The 19,087-nt window shown below is 42.4% G+C and overlaps 1 protein-coding gene across 2 annotated transcripts in view; it reads right to left on the reverse strand.

Annotated features, from left to right (window-relative positions):
- Positions 1-19,087, reverse strand: part of nfasca (neurofascin homolog (chicken) a) — a 284,189-nt gene that overhangs the window by 184,812 nt on the left and 80,290 nt on the right. The window contains exon 1 of one of the 2 annotated variants that reach the window (XM_073030633.1): positions 3,005-3,124. The exons of the other annotated variant lie outside the window; for it this stretch is intronic. The gene's annotated coding sequence lies outside the window, so the exon portion shown is untranslated. Of the gene's footprint in view, positions 1-3,004; positions 3,125-19,087 lie in introns of those variants that run through there. 2 annotated transcript variants of the gene reach the window in all.

Raw genomic sequence — 19,087 nt, forward strand, 5'->3', positions numbered from 1 at the left:
GCCTAACCAGTACATCATGGAGTGGATGGGAGACATTGTCCAAGATGGCATGCAATTTGGACAGCATCCTCTTTTCAGACACTACCGTCACAGAGTCCAGCTCCACCCCCACAACATCACTGGCCTTACGAATGAGTTTGTTGATTCTGTTGGTGTCTGCTACCCTCAGCCTGCTGCCCCAGCACACAACAGCAAACATGATAGCACTGGGCACCACAGACTTGTAGAACATCCTCAGCATCGTCCAGCAGATGTTAAAGGACCTCAGTCTCCTCAGGAAATAGAGACGGCTCTGACCCTTCTTGTAGACAGCCTCAGTGTTCTTTGACGAGTCCAGTTTATTGTCAAGTATTGTCAGTAATCTTCAAGTGACTTGAAGATTAAAATCCTGCATGAACTTTGTGGTCTACTTAGTCACAGTGAACCATTCCTTCATATACACTATTCAGCAATGAACTGCCCATGGCAAACACCTTGAAATGCTGGGCTGCCAACACAAATGCTAAAATCACAGTATTCTCCAAATCCATTGCTAGGAAAAGTGAACCAATATCAGCATCCTCTCCCAGACGAAATCCTCAGCAGCCAGGTGCTAGTTAGAATCAGCTGGATTCATTGGACAGGCCACTTCTTTGACATGCCCCACACCAGACTCTTGATCCTGACATTCGGCTTTGAGCTCCATCATAGCACAATATCACCAAGTAGGCAGAGGAAGCAATTCAGTATTGTTCCCAAAGCCTCCTTAAAAAGCCATCTGCGAGATCCCAAATAATCAGTGACAACCTCAGGCCCATGACCACTCAAAATGAAGTAGTTACATTGAAGATAGTTTTGAGAAACGGGAGTTGATCTTTGGGAATGGAGAGAAGCCCACCCTAAATCACAGAAGGAGTGTACCACCCACCCCACCAAGCAAGCCCTGCCCTCCCTGTTGCAGTATCTGCAGGCACCCACATTGCCTTCATCAGCCTCCCTAAAACCCAAAGAACTGAGAAAGAAACAAATCACCCTCAGTCCCAAGGGTCAGCCTAACAGAGAGCCAATCCACATTTTGCCGACCCAAGATTCTGCAGATCGGACCCAGTCATCCAGTGGAAAACTACAAGCGAAGCAGATTTATAACTGACATGTGGACTCCCGGGTCCTATTGAGTTGCCAGGATTTTGTGATTATTGGCAAGTGGGTAAAGAATCATTTACATTCTAACCTTACGCAAAAAAAAAATCTGCCTCTGTAAGCGTTAAAGACCACTGAATCTTTGTAATAAAAACAGGATGGGGCAATACCATCAGAGCAACAAATGAATACATTCAAATCACCTTTCAATCAAATCTGTACTTGCTAGTGTTGAATACAGATGTGATTGTGTATTAGAACCCAGAACACTACAGCACAGTCTAGGCCTTTTGACCCACGATGCTGTACTGACCTTTTGACCTACTCTAAGATCAATCTAACCCTTCCCTCCTATATAGCCCTCCAGTTTTCTATCGTCCATAGCTTCACAGAGATCTACGTACCAGTATATCACTCATAGATCTGTATAATACTTGTATACATCCCAAAGATTCTTGTACAGTAACTGTGTCACCAAGAAAACGGGAATTAGTTGTACATAAAAAAACTCCTTATATAATTAACACGAGAAAGTCTGCAGATGTTGGAAATCCAAAGTAACACACACACAAAGTGGTGGAGGAACTCAGCCGCTCAGGCAGCATCTATGGATATGAATAAACGGTTGATGTTTCGGGCTGAGATCCTTCATCAGGACTGAAAAGGGGAAAATGCTCATCTTACCCCTTCCTTCTTCCTTTTCAGTTCCTCAGCATTTTGTGTGTGTTCTTTATACAATTACCTTGACACCTCTATGATAAACATGCATTTCATCGCACAGGGTATCGGCCACCTACACACACACATTCAGTTATAGATAAAAATGAGCAGATGAAGCAGTGTACATGAGCATATAAATTACCACCAACAACAGCACAATCACAGGGTGATACAATACAACAGGAAGCTATTTGTCCCTTTGTGTCTATACTGGCACTTTGGGAGAGAAATCCAGACATTTTTCCTTGTACAGAGCAACATGTTGTAACATGTTGCCTTCAACATCAGCACAAGATTCTCCAAACATTGAGGAAAGCTATATCATAAGGTCAACAATATAAGACAGCACAATAGATCACATTACGATAATCTAATAATAGATATATAAAATATACAATCTATTTGCATATTTATGATGTTATGAACACTTCAATTACAGCCAGTAAATCCTAGATATCTATTGTTATGTCTACAAATCTTCATACAAATCTTCCATCTTTCAATTAGATTCCACTTTGTCACAACGCCCTGCCCTCTCAATCTGTCTATAAACCACCTGATATTTCCTATAATTCCCAGCCTGCAGCCCACTCCCAGTTATCAACTAAATCTTTTGTGTGTATTCCAGCCCGTAATATACTCCCAGATTGCCATTCTTTACATTTGAACCTTTTCATTAGATTCCTCCTATAATTTTCATTTTTTTACTTCAATACCCATGTCAGTAAGCAACATGAACACAAGAGATTCTACAGATGCTGGAAATCCAGAGCAACACAAAATGCGGGAGGAACTCGGCAGCACCTCCAGCACTTTGTACGTATATTAATAAGGAACCGTAATTTTAATTCGATTTGTGATTTAAATTTTTGCAGATTTTGAGAAGACCTTGCTTTAAATCCTCCCTCGGTAGTCTGCCAGACACTGTTTCTATTGTCACTGCCCATATTATGCCTCTTGGTTCAATTTATTCTTGTTCAGAGTCAGCAGAACTTGAAGAGATGAAGGATTAGCCACGCTGAGTGACACTCGCGCTAAACTGCTGCTTGTCTTTCACACCTAACATGTATAGAAATGCTGGAACAGTTTTCTTTACAAGTTATTAAAAATTAATAAGCCACTTTTGAATGGAAACCGCAAGCAGATAACGGAAACGCACGGTTACCTGCTGGTTAAAGTCCCGACTCAATGGAGTTGTTCATACAACCTCCCGTGAAATCTTCCCTCCTGCTAAAACCTGGCATTTCCCTCTCCTCCAAACCGAGAATATCTCTGCTCCAGATTATCATTGCCACTGACAATGGGTGGGCAATATCATGTTTTATTTATTGACAGCTGTCCTCCCCCCCACCCTCAGTCCCTCCTTCGCCCTCTCAGCTGCTGGTAAATAATTCAGCAGATGCAATCCTCTGCACAAAAGGACATGCGCGACGCCGGCCGGCTTTCCGCTGCGCGCGCACGCGGACTTCGGCCGGGGAGTCGGTGATATTCCGGCGTGGACTGAGCGCACTTTGGTCGTGTGCCATGTGAAAAGAGGCTGGCATGCCAACAGCTAGGGCGGCTTTGCGCAACACTTTGAAAGCGCCCCGTTCAATCCCCACCACAATTCTGTAAGGAATTTGTTCTGCTCTCCCCGTGACTACATGGGCACGCGGGCACTTACCAAGCACACCTTTGTGTTGGTGATTAACGCAAATGATGCATGTCACTGTATGTTTCGATTTCCCTCTGACAAATAAAAGCTGATCTTGGGGTAGAGAATGAGCAATATGTTATACACATAGTGCCTAGCCTCATGGAGTTAAACATCACAGAAACTGGTCCTCCAGCTCATCAAATCTGCACCAACCAACACATGTTTACACTAATCCTATTTCTTTACTCTTTTCCCATTCCTAGATTCTACCACTCATCAACACACTAGGGGTAATTTACAGTGGCCAATTAACCTACCAAACCGCCAGATTAAACTGGAGCCGTGAGGCAGCGCTATGCCACTTTGTTCCATAAAGCCTGTTGGAACAATCTTTTAGGACCATCCTGTTCTCATTGCTTCAGGCACTGGAATGCGCAGAATCCAAGCGGATTTCAGTGCAGTGCCGAGGGAGTGCTGCATCACCAGAGGTACCATCTTTCATTGCGACTTGTCTATTCCCTCCGGTGAAGTTAAAGATTTTATAGCTTTCTTCTGAAGGTGAGAAATGTTCTCCCCTTCAATCAACATCACTAAAAATAGAGAATGCCTGGTTGCCCCAGAGTTAGTTGTAGGCTCGCCCCATGTGTAAACCAGTGCTGCAATTCTTACATTGTTAAATTGACTATTTTTCAAAAATATTTCATTGGCTATAAAATACATTGGGATGGCCTGAGCTTGTGAAAGTTGTGTTAGGGGTATCTGTCCTTTATAATACCAGACAAGCAAAGAAACTTTCAGATAGATAGAGATATTATCCAAAGACAAATCTGCATGTGTATAATGCAGTTTGAGTATTTATGCTTTATTTTATTAGAGACACAACATAGTAACTAACAGGCCCTCTGGCCCAGTGGGCCCGCACTGCCCAAATACACCCATCTGACCAATTAACCTACTAATGGAATGTGGGAGGAAACCAGAGCACCCGGAGGAATCCCAGGCAGTCACGGGGAGAACTTAAAAACTCCTTACAGTCGGCAGCAGAACTGAACTCGGTTCACAGGCTCTGTAATAGCATTACGCTAACTGCTATGGTACCGTACTGGCCCCTCTTCGTGTTTGAAACTGATTAGACATTTATTATGCAGGCACAATAAGCATATTCATTTTACAAGAAAGAATGATAATACACATGTTTGTTTAGATGTTGCAATGATCTAAGATGTTGTACAAGTGAGCATCACAATCCTTGTCTCACAGGATTAATCTGCTCTCTGGCCTCAAGTTTCAGCTACCATTTAACCAAACGAACACAGTTTAACACCGATCATTACAACAGATCTCACGGATGAATAATTTCTTTTAGCCTAATGTTGTGCATCTGTGGCGGTTTACAATACACACGAATCAAAGTCAGGCCTGAGTAACTCCTTCCATAAATGAAATCTTGTAGATGCTGGAAGTCTAAAGTAAAAACATCGGACAGTACTCTGTGACCTTATGACTCCAGTAGAGAGTATTCTTCACAGAGAGGAATACAGAGTTAATAAGACCACGAGGTATAGGAGCAGAATTAAGCCACTCGGCCCATCAAGTCTGTTCCAACATTCCATCATGGCTGATTTATTGTCCCTCTCAACTTCATTCTCTTGATTTCTCCATGTAGCCTTTGACCCCCTGACTAATGAAGAACCTATAAAATATAAACCTATAAACCTCTGCATAAAATATACCCAATGAGTTGGCCTCTACAGCTGTCTCTGGCACAGATTTATTACCTTCTGACTAAAGAAGTTCCTCAACAGAAATGAGGAGGAACTTCTTTAGTCAGAAGGTACTCACAAGTACCTTCTGACTACTCTCAAGGCTCAGCAAGTACTCTCCTCATACATTAACCCTTTCATTCCCAAAGTCATTCTTGTGAGCCTCCACTGGACCCTCTCCAATGCCAGCACATCTTTTCTCAGATAAGGGACCCAAAACTGTTCACAATACTCCAAGTATGGCCTGACCAGTGCCTTGTAAAACCTCAACATTAAATCCTTGCTTTTAATATTTCAGGCCAATAACTTTTCAACTGATATGTAACCTCTGTTTCTCTCCCTACAAATGCTATCTTGCCTGTTCATTATTTCCAGCACTTCAGCATATTACCTCTGGGTAACTCTTTCCTGAAAACCTGACGCTAGCACCTTCAGCCAACAAATGATCGTAGTACTTGGCTTTTCCATTTTCTCAATAAATCAAACTCAACGGCATGGAAATCTAAAACCAGGATAGAATTTGCAACAGAGACAAGCTATTGACCCCAAATAGTCAATAGCTATTTGTTTTCCACACTAGTTACTTCCATTATTTGCCTCATCTAACTGCATCAACATAATCTTGTTCCTTTCCTATTTATGTTTAAGTTGCATCCCTTTAATTTGTGGTTCCACGCATTGAGGCACATCGGGCAGCATTTTTTGCCATTTCCATAGCATTTCGAGGCCAATTTGGTAGCTTGACGCTCAACCCAGCACGGATGGAAAGCGTGAAGAAGCCAGCTGGATTCGAACACGGCACCATTTGCCTTGAAGTCTGGTGCTGATGCCACTACACCGCCGGCTGGCTATTGCTTTAATTATATCAAAGTTATTTGCCTCCACCATTCCTTGAGTTAGTCAGCTTCATGTAAACTCAGAGTTTAAATTTAAAGCAATGAAGAGAAATGGTGAAAATAACTTTTCCCTGTGGTACAGAGACTATTGCAAGAACAACGTAGCTGACAATCAGCTAAGAGCAAATTGAGAACTTCTCCCCACCATACAATGAGAGTCTGGCAATACCCCAAGGAGTAGTGCGGGGTTTTAAATGATAAGCTTTTTTTGGGAAGTAAGAGTTTTAATGCAAAATTAGATGGTACGTGCCATTAAAAGAATCAGTTAGTGAAGGAAACAGGCCAGATGGATAGTCCGGGAGGGTTGACTACCATTCCTATAACATTTCCACACCATCTCTTGAAGCTGTTGTTCTTTGATTTAATAGTGGAGCTTGGATGGGGTATTATCCCACTGTTTAATCATACAAAAAACCACAGCAATTGCCTTCAGACCTATTCACTGGGGCAACATGATGGTCAGTTACTCCGTTTCCATCCCAAACACGGTTGTGGACAAAGGCTCTGAGTTTAAAGACTTATTCATCTTAAGGTGGGCTCCTGACCTAAAAATCTCATCTTAATAATATTTGCTTTCCATTTCTGTACCAGTATCCCATCCATTCCTGACATCTTCACCAACGTCTTTCTCACCTTCATTCTAGACCATCCCAATCCTTTGCAGGCAAACTTCCCCCTTTCAACCAACTGCACACATGTCTGACATACATCGGTGGCACAGTTAGTTACTTCCTTTGAAGTTTGCATAGATTCAGCATTAACAAACTTCTATAGATGTGTAGTGGAGAGTATATTGATTGGCTGTATCTCAGCCTGGTATGGAAACATCAATACCCTCCAAAATCCTCCAAAAAGTAGTGGATAAAGGCCTCCCCACCACTGAGCATATCTTTACAGAGTGTTGTCACAGGAAAGCAGCATCCATCATCAGGGAACCCATCACCCAGGATGTGCTCTCTTCTTGCTGCTGCCATCAAGGAGATGGTATGGAAGCCTCAAGACTCACACCACAAGCTTCAGGAATTGTTATTACCCCTCAACCATCAGGCTCTTGAACTAAAGGGGATAACATCACTAAACTTCACTTGCCCCATCATGGAAATGTTCCCACAACTAATTGGTTCACTTTCAATGACTCTTCATCTCACGCTCTAAATACTTGTTGTTACAGGTGCCCCCCCCCCCCCCCGCTTTACGAATGTTCGCTTTACGTTACTTCGCTTTTACAAAAGACCTATATTAGTAACCTGTTTTTGCATTACAAAGAGGATTTTTGCTTTTATGAAAATTTTTCCCATATACATTAATGGTTCTTTGTTTTACGCCATTTCAGCTTAAGAAAGGTTTCATAGGAACGCTCTACCTTTGTGGGGGGGGGGGGGGGACGACACCTGATTCCTTTTCTTTTGGTATTTGCACAGTTTGTTGTCATTTGTTGGCGCCGCCTTTCAGTGAATTTGTTATCGTTATTACTCTGTAGATTTATTGACCATGCCTGCAAGAAAATAAATCTTATGGCTGTATATGGTGACATATATGTATTTTGATAAAAAATCTACCTTGAACTTTGAACATATCTCTGCCTCAGCTTCAGAGACTAGGGTTCAATCCTGAACCCAGATGCTGTCTGTGTGGACTCTTGCATTCGCACTGTGACCACGTAGGCTTCTTCTGGGTGGTCTGGTTTCCTCCCACGTCCTAACGATATCCAGGCTGGTACGTTAATTGGCCACTGAAAATTACCCCTGGTATGTAGGGGAGTAGTGGAATCTGGGAGAGTTGACTGGAATGTGGAGTTGGTCAGAGCAGTCATGGTGGGCCAAAGGACCAGCTTGCCTAGAAAAGTATAGCAGGTACAGCACAGGACAGGCCCTTCTGCCCATCATGTCTGGTATTCACCATAATATTTATCTAACTAAGCCCACTTCTCTGCACATGGTGCATATCACTCCATTCCCTGCCTGTTCATGTGTTTGTCTAAATGCTGCTGTCATATCTCTCCTAGCTACACATTCCAAGCACCTGCCACGGTGAGAAGAACTTGCCTCGTTTATGACCCTTATACTTACCCCTCCACCCTCCCCACTTAAAACCTATGCCCTGTTTTAGTTGACATTCCCACCCTGGGAAAATGACTAACTACCTACCAATGTTTCTCATCATTTTACATACTTCTCTCAGGTTGGCACTCTGCCTGTGATGCTCCAAAGAAAACAATCCAAATTTGTCCAACCTTTCCCCACAGCTAATACTCTCCAATTCAGGCAACATCCTAATGAACCTCTTCTGCAACCTCTCAAAGCCTCATTTTCTATATTGCGGTGACCAGATCTACATGTAATACTCCAAAGGGAGCCTAACCTGCAACATGAGGTTCTAACATTTATATTCAATGCCCTGACCAATGAAGGTAAGCGTGCTCCATACCTTTCTTACCATCCTATCCAGTTCTGTTTCCATTTTCAGGATCTTACATCTCAAGATCCCTCTTTACTTCGAAGCTCTAAGTGTCCTACCTTTCATTTTATGCTTGATTCTGATTCTGAATCTGAATTCTCTCTTTAACAACCCTGCCTCTCTATCTCCCGAAACTCCATGATCAAACCTTTGAACAACACATTCAATATTTCTTTGGCACGTCATTTTGTGTTCAGCTGCACTTTGAGTTTGAAATACCTTGGGTCATTCTCCTACATTAAGGATACCATCTAAATATTCAGGAACATGCCCATTCATTATCCAATGGACCTTGTGTGTAATACTGAGGTGGCTGGATGACATGGAGATCCTCATGCAACAACACGTGGAACTGAAAACAAACTTGCCACGCTGTTGAACCCTTATTACAAAACTGACAATCTGTAGAAGAGAAAACACAAGAAAATCTACCCCAGGCTCAAATCCTCCCATGCACCAGATCCACACAGTCCTCAACCCTCGTACGGTCAAAAAATTGTCCAGCTGTACTTTAAGTACTTCTAATGATCTAGTCACCACAACTCTCTGTGACAGATATTTCCTGACATCCAAAGTCAAGTTTATTGTCAAATGTACATGTAGACTAGCTTGCAGCAGCATCAGGAGCATAAAGCATCATATAAGCAGCATTCACAAAGAAAGTAAACATAAATTATACTAATTTTTTTACAAGAAAGAACACAATTAGATTTAAAAAAAGTCCACTTTAATTCAAAGTGATCCAAGGCTTGCTAGAGTGTAGTGATTAGGATTGTGCCTTTTGGTTCAAGAACTCAGTGGTTGAAGGGAAGTAGCTGTTCCTGAACCTGGCTGTGTAGGACTACAGGTTTGTGTACCTTTTGAAGCTGCAGGAAGATGGCATGACAAGATAGTGGGAAGCTTTGATGATAGATGTTGCCTTCTTGAAGCAGCACCTCTGCAGATACTGATAGAGGGGAGAGATTCGCTATATTCTGTGAGAAAGAATCTTTAAGTACCCCATTTTTACAGAGCTGGCTCCTCATCTTGAAACCATGTCCCTTTTGTTCAAGCCTCTTTTATCATTGAAACAAACAAATTAATGATAGGAAGGCATTGCTGTTTAAAACACCCAAATTAACAAAGCCTTGAGCTTTCTCTTGTTCTGCGCAGACTTATGATCACAGGCAAAACTATCAGGATTTGAGACGTGATCTCTGATTCTTTTCTGAAAAGCAGCTGGAAATCATATTGCTCACTGCTTCAGAGACGTGTATTCAATTTGCAATCATCCTTCTCTTTGTACTTTGCATAGTTGTCTGTCTTAATGTGAGTCACACGCAATATTACAACCAATGTTACAACTAATTGTCATTATCATAAAATAATTTATGATAATGACAATATGTTTAATTAGAGAAGGCTTTCTACATTCATGGTTGTATTAGCGTTAACAGTTCCTGCCCTTCTGGTATTTCCAATGTACAAATATTTTATCTTTAATTATTCAAATAGTCCCCCATTAATAAAGTCATTGCTTTCACTACACACTTGCCTCATTTAATTTACTGTGACAATGCACCACTTTCTCTTCTCATTTCATCAAGTCAGGGCCATTTTGTCCTCATTTATTTAGGCTACCTTGGTTACCATGACATTTTTTCTGCCAAGAATTGTGGGTAATTGATGTAATGGTGGACTTAAAGCCCCTGTGGAAGATAACCAACCCCCTATACTCCTTTCCACAACAGCTTTACTGATTAATGAAAATGCTCCCCTGTGATTTGGGGGGGAGGGAGAGAGGGGTCAGGGGATCATGGTGATGCCACACACCCATAATTCCAAGCAAAGAGCTGTCCTCGACGACTCAGTCCACCAGCAGGGAATCACATTCTCTCTTACTGACTGGACATATCGAATTGTACTTATTAAAAAATAATGTTTCATCATCCTCTTGCCTACATAGGTTCAAACTATTTCTCCCACTGAACACTCAATCTTCTCTTTCACTCTCTTGCCTCCTCCATGATTTTAACACACTCTCTTCCTGTGCAGATTTTATTTTTCATATTTAGAGGTACAACACAGTAACAGGTCCTGCCAGCCCAATGAGCCTGCACTGCCCAATTACACCCATGTGACCAATTAATCTACTAACCCATACATCTTTGGGATGTGGGAGGAAACCAGAGCACCCTGATGAAATCCACGCGGTCACTGGGAGAATCTACAAATTCCTTACTGACAACAGCTGTAAAGCATTACGCTAACCACTATACTGCCAGGTACACTTCCTTTCAGCTGTAACATAAAAATGCTTGAAGCATGCAGGCTTGGATTAACATTGCCACTCCAAATCAAGTGGACACGGGTTTTTTTTTCCAGTCTCTGTTCAGTTTGCTTCATCTCTAAACCATTTTTCTTTTACCGGTTTTGCATTTACAGTTTTCTTTTCATTCTTCTCCACTTGTAGAGTTGAGCTTCACGCAAAGTCATTGAAATGCCAATCATTCCTGTTGTGTTTCCATCTGTCCTGGGAAATAACTACCTATCGATTGGCTGAAAGGCTTCTGCCACAGCTCACTGTACGTACCTCTCTTACAGACTGCATGGCAACACTGCTCCAATGATCCTTATATGGTCCTTAGTGGAGGAAGATGGCAAGAAAGTCATCATGAACATAGTGGGCTGAAGGGCCCATTCCTTTGTTGTAGGCCTCAATGGCCAGGGTTCAATTCTGCCCTCCAGCACTGTCTATGTGGAGTTTCCACATTCTCCCTGTGTCTGTACGAGTTTCCTCTGGATGCACTGGTTTCCTCCCACATCCCCTGGATTTACAGGTTGGTTGAGTTGACTGACCACTGTAAATTCCTCCCATTGAATCTTTAGAAGGAGTTGATAGCAATGTGGTGAGAAGAAGTTAAAGGGAAAATTAGTGCGGTAGTGGGGTTGCTCTGTGAGCTTACATATGCCCGATGGGTTGAATGGTCTCCTATGGTGCATGGAAATACCATATAAAATATGGACTCTCTGATTGTCTGCCTCCAATGACCACAAAACTACTACGTTCACATGGTATACACTTCTCTAGATTACAACAGTCTAAGATGATTCTGACCTGTTCTGTAACCCTGCCTTTTATTGTCCCATCGTTAGTAGTGAAACATTGGGTTTAGCCTGCTCAACCTCCCTCTGTAACTTAGTCCTTCAAGTCTGGCAATGTCCTTGTAAATCTTTTCTGTCAACACGAGGAAATCTGCAGACGCTGGAAATTCAAGCAACACACACAAAATGCTGGTGGAACACAGCAGACCAGGCAGCATCTATAGGGAGAAACACTGTTGACATTTCGGGCTGAGACTCTTCGTCAGGACTAACTGAAAGAAAAGATAGTAAGAGATTTGAAAGTAGGAGGGGGAGGGGAAAATGCAAAATGATAGGAGAAGACCGGAGGGGGTGGGGTGAAGCTAAGAGTTAGAAAAGTGATTTGCAAAAGGGATACAGAGCTGGAGAAGGGAAAGGATCATGGGACAGGAGACCCAGGGAGAAAGAAAGGGGGAGGGGAGCACCAAAGGGAGATGGAGAACAGGCAGAGTGATGGGCAGAGAGAGAACAAAAAAATGGAGGGGGGAAAAATAAATAAATCAGGGATGGGGTAAGAAGGGGAGGAGGGGCAAATCTTTTCTGTGCTCTTTCCAGCTTCATTCCATCTTTCCTACAGCAGGGTGAGCAAATGTAAGCACAATATCTGGAATGCAGCCTCACCATTGTCTTGTAAAATTACAGCAAAATGCCTCAACTTCTGTATGCAATGATGGAGTTATTAGACTGGCCTTCTTCTCAGCTTCAGGGGCATCGCTAATCCTCAAACCTCCACTAAACCAGTCCAATTCCATATACAGCTTAATAACTGTCCTGAAGGACTGTTTGTTCATTTCTGTAGATACTGCCTGACCTGCTGAGTCCCTCCAGCTTTTTGTGTGTGCTCCTTAGAAATAAAAAGTCCCTCTAACCAGGCTTTTCGTTACCAGCTTCAACACTGTCTTATGGTGGCTTGGTCCTAGATCAACCCGTGAAGCATCGCGCAGAAACTTATTAGGTTAATGGTGCTTTACAAATGCATGTTTTAAACACGAGACATCTTGAAGAAGGGTCTAGGTCCAAAATTTCGACTGTTTGTTCATTTCCATAGATGCTACCTGAACAGCTGAGTTCTTCCAGCATTTTGTGTGTTTTGCAAATGTATGTTCTTATTAGATTTCTTTGAGATATGCATGGCTCTACTAACAATATTCATGGATTTAAGATTATGATTAGGGATGTAAGGGGATAGACACTTCAAAATATACGGAGGAGTTAGATTATTCAGAGCCTTATATGTGATTAAGAGCATTTAAAAATTGATTCTAAATTGTTATTTTGTAACACACAACAAATGCTGGAGAAACTTAGCAGATCAGGTAGCATCTTTGGAAAGGAATAAAGAGTCAATATTTCAGGCCAAGACCCTTCATCAGGATAGGAACAGAAAGGGAAGCAAGAATAAGAAGGTGAGGGGAGAGGGAGGGGAAAGAGTATAAGCTAGCAGGTGACAGGTGAAGCCAGATGAGGGGGAAAGTGGGGGGGGGGGGGTGGATAATGTGAAAAACTGGGAGGTAATAGATGGAAATGGTAAAGGCTGAAGAAAAAGGAATCTGATAGGAGATGAGAGAGGACCATGGTAAAAGGAAAGGAGGAGGGAACCCAAATGGAGTAATATGCGGGTGAGGAGAAGAGAAGGGTGCCAAACATGTGAAATTTTTCTTTTCTACCAGAAAACAGGGAAGACAGAATAGGGAATGGAAAAAGAGTGAAGGGGGAGGGGTAGAAATTACTAGAAGTTAGAGTGTCCCTTTCACTTTCTCAAATTTCTCCAGTTATCTAAGATTGTGTGGAACCCTTTAGGAAAGACTTTAAATAAGTTATTCCAACAATCTGTCTGTGCCTTAGTTGGAATATTAATTTATACACACACACAGTCTAGTCCTATGCCTAGAAGTAAAAAAATCTGTCACAACATCGCAGGATTTACCACACTGATGAGAGAAGATCTCATTGAATGAAGGTGCAGGTTCCAGAAGTTCCCACAATCATCTTCTTACGGTATTATTCAGTTCGGTTTTTGCAGACACTGGCGGTGGATGGCGTGGGCACAATTCTTGTTGTGCCCAGTAGCCCTACAAGCTAGCCAACATTCATCAAAGGAATGTGACAATGCTGAATATTACCTCAAGCTAAGAAACAGCAAACTCCTAAAATAACAGCTCTCTTGCCTGACAAAGCATTATGTTCAGATCACTTCCCATCTGAAGGCCAAGTAAATATTTTGGTCGCAATAAAGCGCAGACTGAAAGGTCACTAATTTTTTTACAGGGACTGATTCCTAATCATTTTGAACAGCCTTTGCTAGGAGGAGGCACTCACTCAGCTCAAGAGCAGAGATGACATACTGGAAATAGATGTTTTAAAATTTATTTAGAGATAGTGGAACAGGCCAACCCAGCTCAATGAACCGTGCCACTGGCAGCCCACCTATATTAACCCGAGCCTAACCACAGGACAATTTACAAAGACCAACTAACTTACTAACCAGTATGTCTTTGGACTGTAGCAGGAAACTGGAGCACCCAGAAGAAACCAACACAGTCACAGGGAGAATTTACAAACTCCTTACAGACGGCAATTGGACTCTGAGCTCTGTTGGCCCAAGCTATATTATCTGTATTAAACTCATTACTGCAGTGTTTTCTAATCTGGACTGCACAGTTCCGTCAAACAGCTAACAGTTACAGCTTTAGAAATATGAAATGAAGTGGTTAGACAGTTAATATATAGAAAGAAATTGAAACAAAAGTATATAAGCATCACACAAGCAAGCCAACAAGGAGTCAGTGGTGGAGAGAGTAAGCAGCTTTAAGTTCCTGGGTGTCAATATCTCAGAGGATCCATTGTGGACCAGTGGCTATACTTCACTAAGAGTTTGAGGAGATTTGACATGTCACCAAAGACTCTATGGGTTTACATTGATTGCAAACATGGGTTGCAATCACAGCCTGATACGAAGGCTCCTACATGCATGATTGGAGGCTGCGGAGATCAACTCGGCCAATTCCATCAAAGGACAATTTCCAAAGGCAGTGCCTCAGGAAGGTGGTATCCATCATTGAAAAATCCTCACCATCTGGGACATGCTCTCTTTCCACTACTACCAGCGGAGGAGGTACAAGATCCTGAAGGACCACTGAATGTTTTAGGAACAGCTTCTTTCCCTCTGCCATCAGATTTCTGAATGATCCGTGAACATTCCTCGCACTTCCTCTTCCGCACTATTTCCTTATTTCTTGTAACATATTTTTTGTGTCTCATACCGCACTGCTGCACCAAAACAAAAACAAAATCACAACATAAGTCAGTGATAATTATTCTGCCCTAGCTGCCTGTGTTGTGGGGATCGTGGCAAACCTTAGGACAATGTTAGCTCCTTACAGAGAGCAGCCAAAGGCATTTCCCAAATGTGATGTGGGGTTTTAATCAAAAACATCGCTATCAAGTTAAGTTCAAGGGAAATCCATAAGACCATAAGACAAAAGACACAGGAGCTGAATTAGGCCATTCAGCCCATCAGGTCTGTTTTGCCATTCTATCATGGTTAATTTATTATCCCTCTGAACCCCATTCTCCTGCCTTCTCTCCGTGACCTTTGACACATTACTAATCAAGGACCTATCAACCTTTGCTTTAACTATACCCACTGTCAAAAGAAGACCCCATTAGCCAGGGTCTGCCTCTCAACATCAGTGTTAAGGCTGGAGGCTCCTCACTGTTGACCGGGACATTCTCACACTATAATGATGAACTAGTGGCATAAACTACAACTGGGGCATGTTGTTACTTCAGTGAAATATGTGTTCATTTAAAATAGATTGCAGTGTGCCATCTCATCTGATCTTGAAAGAAACAAAGGAGATCTATTATCATATTTTGGTCCATGGAGACACAATACCATCAGCAGAAATACCTACTTATTAAATCAGTGTTACACAAGGAATGCAAAATAAAACATGAGTGCTGAATCTGCCAGTATCCTCTTTTTCTCATTCAGAAAGGAAAGTTAAATTTTGCAGAGCAGATCCTTATTGGCCTGACATTTTCTTAGGCAGTCCCTGGAGATCTGGGATGATTTGTGTTCATCACAGTTCTGAGGGAAGAGGCCTGTGCATGTTTTAAAATAGTGTGTGTCTGAGATTTAGTCTAATGACAAAGGGATTCTTGATAAATGAAGACAAGCCTCTGTCACGCAGCCTTTGTTTAAGTGGATGCTTCAGTGCACTAGAAAGCATATGTACACACACACACACACACAACACACACTCACACACAACACACAACACACACACACACACACACACACACACACACACACACACCCCCCCCCCCCCCCCCCCCACCATCCCATTCCTTTGGTGCATCTCCCTCACATATCCACTCTAATCACTCTAATCTTCTTGTAACTCACACTCCCCAACTTCAATTTCCTCCTTCACTCTTCCCTCTCCCTCTTCACTCAGCACCACAAGCCCCACCCACTCTCTTATTCCTTTCCTCTGTTAATTCAGAGCCAGATGTATTTATTACATGTACATTGAAACTTATAGGAAAGTGCGTAGTTTACATTAACAACCAACACACCCACGCATTCTGGCACCAACAGAGCATTGCCCACAATGTTCAGCACAACACACAACACAAGCAGCAAAAACAACAGAACAAAACAAGAGGACAAACAGGCCTTCTTCCACCTTGCTACTCCCTCACACACTCAGGGCACCAACCCCTGGACCTTCTCGTGCTCTTCCCCTGCGCCTCTCCCAAAATTCAGGCCCAGTATCCCCTCACATTCCAGCTCCTGCTGCTCACTCTCTCCAAGACCTCTGATCACTCTCCCATGCCCTCTGCCATCTTCTGTAAAGCAATATCATTACTTCATGTGCTGTCTAGCTTGAATTCAGTGAACACTGAATCTCCGCCACACTGTAAAATTGCATTGATTTAAAAACACTCATGGCTAATTATTAAAACCATCCCAGCATCCCCTCAGTATTAATCACCAAGCTTCTAAATCTGGGCCTCTGCAACTGGATCGTTGACTTTCTCATCAGGAGACCAGAGTCAATACGGATCAGTAATAATCTCCTCTTCCCTAACAACCGGCTCAGTGGTACCTCAAGGATGTGTGCTCAGCCCACACTGCTCTTCTTTTTATACACCCATGACTGTGTGGCAGAGCACACACTTCAGACAGTATCTATAAATTCGCAGGTGACACCAGAGCTGCTGGCAGAATCTCAGGTGCCAATGAGGAGGTGTACAGGAGCAAGATATTTCAGTGCTGCGACAACAACTTTGAACTCAATACCAGCAGTACAAAGAACTGATTGTGGACTTCAGGAAGGGGAAGTTGAGAGAACTCGTTGGAGGGTCAGCCGTAGGAAGGAAGAGCAACTCTAAGTTCCTGGTATCCATATCACAGAGGATCTATCCTGGTCCCAACACACTGATGCAATCACAGCGAAGGTACACCAGCAGCTCTACTTCGGCAGGATTTTGAGGGGAATTGGTATGTCACCAAAGACTCTTGAAATTTCTATGCATGCATGGTTAAGAGGATTCTGACTGGTTGCATCACAGTCTAGTTTGGTGGCCAACTCAATCATGGGCAAAATCCTCCCCACCCTTGAAGACATCATCAAGAGGCAGTGCCTCAAGAAGGTGGCATTCATCTCTAAGGACATGCCCTCTTCTCATTCCTACCATCAAGGAGCTGGTACAGGAGCCTGAAGACCTACAGTCAGGAACATCTTCTTCCCCTCTGCAACCAGATTTCTGAAAAGTCTATAAATGTTACCTCATTATTCCTTTGCTTTCCATAATTATTTGTTTTGTAATTATCTTAATTTTATGCCTTGCACTATACTGCTGCTGCAAAACAACAAATTCACCTCATAAGACATCAAGGAAGAGCCTGTTTCTGAAAATGAAGATCTTGCCACGCATGATTTGTTGATTAGGTAAAGCAGCTTCAAAAGTGGAGGGAAGAGGAGCTACCTGAAAATGCCAAAGAACAGAGGTTCAATCCTAACCTCGGTTCAAGATCATTTAATGATTCAAGATTGTTTAACATCATTTCCAGTATAAAAGTGTAAAAGAAAATGAAGAAAATGAAAAAATAAAGAAAAAGAAATATACACACACACATTGTGACATTAGTTACAGGAGTGTCTGTACATAAGGTAACTCTGATAGGAAACAGTAAAGTAGTAGAGGTGGGGAGTATGATAGGTGGGTTAAGGCTGATTTATACTTCTGCGTCAAATGGACGCCGTAGGCACAGCATAGCTGCGTAACCTACGCTCTACCCTACGCCATAGCCTGATGTGCACCTCTCCAAAAATGTAACTGCGCATCGTGGCGACGCAGACCGCAACAACTGTGATTGGTCCGCTTTGGTAGCATCACATTTCCTCCTGTCTATAGGCATACTGTGCATACACTGATGCAAAATAAATGGTTGGAGACGATGAACCAAATCGTCAAATCTACCTGCCGACATCTGAAAATATTTGAAATGCATTTCCTTGTCCATGTTTCTCAGTGGCCGAACAAGCACAGAAAATTCACCCTCCTAAATTATTTTTTTAAATACTTTTTTTTAGGTAAAAAGAGAAACAGAAGAGGAGAAAATGTAATTAAAAAATCAACGGGTGTGATTGATGAGGAGTGAGAGGCACTGTTCATAACAACAGGTGTGCTATCAGCAAAGTGTAATGTGGAGAGTGTTAGAGGAAGTAAGTTTGTCACCTATAGGAATTGCTTCTTATAGGGCTGTGTATGGGTTGCATTAAGGACAATATTTATTTCACTCTTGCCAGTGAGTGGTTCTGATCTCATATCCAACAAACAACAAATCAGAGTTGTCTGTCTGCATCAATCATTGATAAGCAACACAGGACCATAATACAAAACCAACAATAGAACAATTAACATTACACAACCAGCAGTGATGATCAACAAAAGACAGTGGTCATGCCAATGACGTGAGACCAAATCCTTTCTCCAACCTCTTCAGCTCTATTCTTAACCTTGAACCCAAAATATCTTATAGAACTATACACTCAAATGCTAAAATGTACTTTAAAGAGCTGACCGATGATTTCTACTATCCTGATTTTCCTACACTGCCCTTTTTATTGACATACAGTGTGGAATAAGCCCTTCTAGTCCTTCGAGCCACGTTGCCCAGTAAATTCCGCGCCCCCCCCCCCCCCCCACGCGATTTAATCCTCATGTAATCACAGGACAATTTACAATCACCAAATAACCTACCAACTGGTACATCTTTGGACTGTGGGAGGAAACCGGAGCACCTGAAGGAAACCCACGTAGGCACGGGGAGAGCTTACAAACACTGCGGAAATTGC

Source organism: Hemitrygon akajei, chromosome 27, assembly GCF_048418815.1.
Source record: "Hemitrygon akajei chromosome 27, sHemAka1.3, whole genome shotgun sequence".
Taxonomy (NCBI): domain Eukaryota; kingdom Metazoa; phylum Chordata; class Chondrichthyes; order Myliobatiformes; family Dasyatidae; genus Hemitrygon; species Hemitrygon akajei.